This window comes from Lepus europaeus, unplaced genomic scaffold (genome assembly GCF_033115175.1).
Source record: "Lepus europaeus isolate LE1 unplaced genomic scaffold, mLepTim1.pri SCAFFOLD_32, whole genome shotgun sequence".
Lineage (NCBI taxonomy): Eukaryota > Metazoa > Chordata > Mammalia > Lagomorpha > Leporidae > Lepus > Lepus europaeus.
In genome coordinates this window covers 8,713,940-8,720,593 of record NW_026909196.1, presented here as the reverse complement: position 1 = coordinate 8,720,593, position 6,654 = coordinate 8,713,940, and positions in this window count along the sequence as shown.

Below are 6,654 nucleotides of genomic sequence, written 5' to 3'. Positions count from 1 at the left end.
ATCAATAAGAAGTCCTGAGCTCCTACTTGGGGTGGGGGTGGGGGACTCATTTCATTGGTCAGTGGGGTCATGTGTAATGGCCACATCCTAGTCCACTCAGGGTGCCACAGACCCAGAAAGCAGGAGCACTGAGGTCTGTTCAGGACATCCAGGACGCTGGAGGCCACTAAAACTGCATTGTGCACTTTAGAAACCACTCTGGAGATGCCATACTCCCCTGTGACCTGGGCAAAGAGTCAATTCTCAGGTTGCCCTGACACCACCCTGTGACACTCAGGGCCTTATGGATCTCCTGCCTCTTCCTGGAAGGCTCTGGGCTTTGCCAGGCCTCCAGACATGTCCTGATGGGACCTGTCACATCCTTGCTGGCCCCAGGACTCAGTCTCAGCTTGGGCCACCCCCTGCTGGGCAGGGCCTGCCTTGTCTACACAGCAGGGACCCTTCTGTGTCTGCTGGGGCTGCGAGATCTCAGTCCTCCTGAGGGCCACAGGACACCAGGGCAGGAGAGCCAGGAACTAGGGCAAGAACTTCTCTGTGCGATGAGTCCCTGGGGACACTTACTACATCCACAAGGCACTGAGTAAACCAGTGGGCAGTGGAGTCCCTAAGGCATACTTCCTCCTTCTTCTATAGAAGAGACAGAGGAGCTCAGGGCCTAGGACCTGCCTAGAACTCCCACTAATCTGAGTCCTATAGTAAAATCTCCAGGGTGTAGGAAGCCAAGCAGCAGGTGCATCTACTCTCACAGCCATGCAGATTCCTGAAGGGACACATGTCCATCAATCCGCTCTTCCATGGAAAGAGTGTCTCCCTTAAATCTATGTAAACTCTGGCAGACCAAGTGGTGGAAAAGCAAACCAAAGGCCCACGCTGCTGTAGGCTCTAATAAAACCAGGGAAAGCCTTGTTGAGGCTATGGCCTCACACGACCCAAGAAGGAATAAGGACACATTTGTGTACCTCCCGTTCCCCACCTCTGCATCCATGTTTATCCAGCCCCTGGGAGGAGGCAAGAAGATGCTTTACTTACCAAATGTTTCTCTAGTGAGGGGAATGCATAGTGTACGATATTTTACATGTTTCTGTAATCTCTCCGGTTTTGGTGAACCCAGTTTGTATAAACCTGAGGAATATCAGCTCCCTCCCCTACTCACATCAGAGCCTCTTCCAGGGAGGCTAGAGAACCAAATGCATAGTGCAGAGTCTTCCCAAGAATTCAGGTCAGGGGAGATACTAACAAGGGCATGTGGGAATATACCTGGTCATGGCAGAGGGGCCACATTTGAAGCTGGGTACAGGTGGGATAATATATGGGGTCCAGTCCAGTCCAGGCTGCCCCCTCGTGACTGCTGGGGTGACTACAGCCAGACTGGGTGCCTCATGGCCATTCCAACACTCTGTTGTAAGGAGGGTGTGACTGGACAGGGGGGTGTAGCCTTCAGGAAGTTCCTTGGGAGTGGCTTTGTAGGTGGTAGTCTAGGTAGAGAGAAATGAGGCAGAAGGGCCAGTAGGGACATCAGTAACCAGACAAGGACAGGACCCATTGGCCTGTAGTTTTCCACATACAGAATGTGGGGCCTTTGGATGATGGGAATATTAGGAGTATGGCTCGGTATAGGAGGTATCTGCCAGCCATTCCTTCTAGGGAACCCTCCCAAAGAGAGATTATCCTACTGGAACAAATGATGGACAAAGCCCAGTCACTTGGCTTCGTGGCCACCTGTGGACTTATATGCACTTGACCCACCACTACCACCCACCTACCATGCATTGCATGCTTGTGATTCTCCATAAGCTGGACCAGGGCCCAGAAAGCCTCTTCTGCATTCAGCCACATCAACAATAGGGCCACCACATGGCTCAGGCCATGGCTATAGTCCACCACCTGCAAGAACCTAGAATACCTTTTAGTGATGTCTGCCTACCTAGGATGATCACACGGGGGATGTCCAGGCTCTCTGGCAGGACTTGTCACAGCCTGAAGGGTCCATTAATACTGAGAATGCAGACACTGTGCCTCACTGATGCCTTGGGTATCAGGACTTCAAGAATTGGAGCCCATACCAGTTAACAAAATTCTTGGAGAGAATCCTACAGGGTCTAAGCTTAGAGATTGCAAGGGGAAGACCAGAGGCAAGGACACTTATGCACCCCCAAGATGTCAGCATGGGTAAGTCTGCTATGGAAATCCAGGCTCCATTCCCATGGCAGCCCCTGGATCCCTGTGCTCTACAGATGATGTCCTGGTGGTCTCATGTGAGGAGAAAGTAACTCAGGAAGTGCTACCAAGGGCCTGTTCAGGGAGCCATGAGTCTGTTATGTATACAGTCCTGGGCTTTCTGAGTGCCATCCCCCAGGACACCAGGCAAGGTTGACAGAGGCAGGTCAGAAGGATGGGGTACACAGGCCTTGCTGGGGTCACCCATGGTGTTCTGAACCTGCTCCCCTCATTGGAAAGGTCTGAGTGGGTCAGCATGGCAGTGGTACTATGTGGAGTGGTATTCAAGCCCTTGGCACCTGCCACATGTCTGATGGGTGCAATGGCATCAGCAGGACCCAGACTCAACTTTGATGACTACAGCAAATTGTACATCTCATCCTTCCATTTGTGGAATGCCTGTACTTAAAGGAGCATCCCAATGCTGCTAAGCTCCTAGGTTTGGAGACTAGCACAGATTTCACTCTCTTCCCAGAACTTGAGGTTGAGTCCAAGGAAGTCATTAGGGCTTCTGACTCTGAGTTTTGGTTGGGAGAAGCACCTTCAACCCAGGCTGGGAACTCTCTCAAAAGGGACATCCTGGGTACTCAGCCTGGGAAAGGACCTGGGATTATTATCCTGGAATACTGACAGTGTTGTACACAGAGAAGGCCATTAGAATTTCAAACAAAGTCCATCGCCTGGAAGAGAGAAGACAAAGGTTATGCTTCTTGCTTTCCTGCTGAAGCTCTCAGTGCAGCTTTGCCTAAAAGATCTGATAGCAACATGCAGGGTCCATGAAATTCTCTGACAAATAAGCAATGATGTCCTCAAGGCACCTGCATGTTAGTCTACTGTTTAGGTGAGAGCTGTCTACAATGACACGCACAAATCTCAGGGGTGCAGTTGCGTGAAATTTCATTTCCTTTAGGTGCACAGGGGAGTGTCCTGTTGTGGGAGTGTCAGGGTTCCACGGGTCTCAGTGCCATGGAGAGTTAGCCTTCCAAGAGCCAGTTCAGTCATGCAGAGAGAAGTTCATCTGGCCTACCAGTTCCTCTGGGCCCTCTGTGGCCAAATTCTGCACATCCTACAAGCCTGTGGCCACCAATGCCTTGTTCTCTGCCCTGGGCTTGGCTCCTTGCAGATGTCCTATGGGTGGATTGCAGCCGATGTAGACTTTGAGGGACACTTCTCTCCTAGCAGGATGTACTTGAGATTCATTCAGGTTGGCCCAGAGCCCTGTGCCTTGTCCTGAATGCTATTCTAAGATTTAGATGTAACAGAGATTACTTAACAATTTCCTGCTGAACATCATCCAGGCTGCTTCCCATGTTTTGTGATTGTGAGCACTGATTGTGAGTACAACACTGATTCTTGCATGAGGGTTTTCTGTGCACCTGTTTTCTAATGGTCAGGTAAATGTACATGTGTGTTGTGGGTTAATGTGGAAGGCTTGTGTTTATCTGTGAGAAACCACCCTGCTGTGCTGCTGAGTGCCTGGACCATTGTGTGCTGCTCCTAGCAATGAACCAGAGTAGTGCTCACCACACATTCCCAAGAGCACCCGGTATCCTCAGTGGTTACATTTCATCGCTTCTAATAGCTGTGTACTGGTACCGATTGTGATTTAGGTACTAAGCGTGTGTTCATATGTCGATTGGATGAATTGTGTGTGCTTTCACAAAGTGTCCCTCCTGAGCCTGTATCCCTAGGGTGCTGGGAGGCTGTCCACTGCTTTCTTGTTATTGAGTTTGAGGATTCCTTGTATATTCTAGAAATATAACTTTTTATTAGATATCATTTTTAATATTGTCTCTCATTGTGTTTCTTTTCATTTCATTCTCTCCAAAGTGTCTTTTGTAAAGAATACATAATAAAAAAGAGGCCCATGGATCCATTATTTTCTGTCTTAAATGAACTGCGCTTAGGGTTGTAACCAAGTCTCTCCCAGGAACCCCACGTACCCCAGGACTCTTGCTCCTCCCCATCCTCTGGGGCCCTTCCAACTCATACCATCACTTGATTCCATATCTTTTTTGAACATCAGGTAATTTCTAAATGTCGATGTCATGGCCAAGTCAGTCTTCTGGATCTGGTTTGATCACAGCCTGGCCTGCTCCTTCATCTCCTGCAGGGCAGGTCCAAGAGGGAGGAACCACCTTTAAAACTATAAAACCCCTTCTGCCACACATGTATCCCAAATCCACATCAGCTCTTCCTGGTGAGAGAGATCTCTGCAGGAAGCTCATTCCCTTCAGGGTCTCAAGAGGAGAGAGGTCCATGGGTCCTCACTCACCTTAGTGCCTACAAACCACCCCCCCCACAATGTGCCAGCATCACGGTGGAGAAGACCACTGAGGACCCCCTGTGGTCAGCATCATTCAGGGGCTCTGTAAGTGCCCTGTGCACTACCCCCTGCCTGCATACTATACTTCCCTGCACAGACTCAGCCTGGACCCAATCAGGCCTCAGATCTTCCTCATGGGCACCCCAGGCCCTGCCCTACAGGAGTAAGTCACGCCCTGACACTCCTCAATGCTGCCCCTGCTGGAGGGGCCCATCAAGACATAAGAAGCTGCCCTTGTCTTTGAGCTGATCCTGGGCAATGACTATCTCCAGGTCCAGCCTCCAGGGCCAGCACCAAACTTGAGATTTGGTGGAGGGCGCAGTTGGCCATGCCAGTTGTGCCCTGCTACCTGATGGTAGCCAGTGAATATGAGAGCCAGCTGCAGTTGCCAACCCTCTGCTCACTCAGGCCTTAGCACCCACAAATCCCAGCAGCAGCTGAGAACTGAGTCTGACAATTGGACCAGCCACTCCTGGCAATAGCAATGGCAAGGGCCACATGAAGGCAGGGCCAGATATGGGCAGGCCCAGGTGAGAGCAGACCTAGGGGAGGGCAGGCCAGGTGTGTGCAGACCTTCTTAGCACAGAGTATGGGGAGGGTCTATAGCACACACTACTGTGATCTCCTGCCAAGAGACCATTGCCCATCATGAACCTAGCAATTTCTCCCAGCCCGCCTTGCACCAAGCTGCCCTGGTAAGCCAAATAGGGAGAAAGACAGGAAGCACAGATGTCCAGGCCCAGCTGGGTCTGGGGCGACATGGAAGAGACCTTGAGGAGTGTCCAGGGAGAGGTAGGCAGGATGGGGAGAAGGCCTCCAAGATCTTAATGAGAGACCCCCACCACCACCATGGGAGACACAGACTCCCGACAAGGCCTGAGCAGACTGGGCTCCCTAAGGTGAGTCAGAGCCATACCATGTATTTGCCCAAATTCTGGGCCTTGTTGTTGTGCACATCCAAAATCAGGACCCACACCTTCCCTCCAGCCTGGGCAGGGATTCCTTTGTAGAATCTATGATGAAAGTAGAGGAAAGAGGAACCTCTGGTGGGTGGTGACATGCCCTCTCTGAGGAGGCTGTACAGGATGTGGCATTAGGAGTGGGAAGCCAGGAGCTCCATGCTGTCTTAGCAGCCAGGGGATCTGTGAGACCTATAGTAACAAGAGGGCTGAAGTCTCAGAGGCACAGGCTCTGCGGTGCACTGACTGCTCCATACCAGGCACCAGGCCCTGCATCTAGAACTGTCTTCAGCAGTGACATCAGATTTTTTACCATGTCCTTCACGTATGGGAAAGGGGTGTGGATGACCTGTGTACTTAGGGGCTGGACAGTTTCCTCTGGGCATCTGAGATGCAGGAGGTGCCTAGCACGGCAATAGCACCAGTCATCTCAACTCTGCTCACAGTGGTCCCAAGGGGCCTTCATCTCCATGGTACCATCTCACTGCTGCAATATTTGCTATAATTTTTCAGCATTTTCACCTACTTTTGGAGTCTGTAGAACTCATAACGTTTACACTGGAAAAGGAAAGAAAATAGTGTGATTTCAGGTGCAGGCCTCTGAGAGTGGCCTTTGGATGAAGCTCAGGAATGTGTGGGCACTCAAATGGAAGGAACTGGAAAAGGCACAAGCCATGAGCCCCAGATCTTCTGGGAGTACAGCAGTGCCCTGACCTCTGACCCAAGCACACCTTGTCCTCAGGGCAGAGCCCCTGAGCTACAGTCAGGCAATCCCAATCATGTTAATTGGTTATGGTAGTCAACAGGCAGAGAACCCAGAGCTGTGGCTCAGTTTAGGGACAGATGAGTGTGTTAAGATTTCAGCAGGGGCTGTGTAAATTCTGCATGTACAGGATCTTATGTCTCTTCATGTAACAACTGCTGAGACCCACGTTCCCCCTGCCCAGCTCTGCTTCCAGGATGACTGTCCCACAGAAAGGATTTGGTCTTACGTTTGCCTCCTGGGTGCTGTCCCAGGCAGGTTTTGCTCACTGGAAAGCAAGGGCAGTAGACTTGAGGACAGGTGACAAGATCAGATATTTCTACCTCCCTAGTGGGTAAAACCAACAAGATCATCTCAGCCCAGGGGATTGAGAAGGGAAAGGAGGCTGT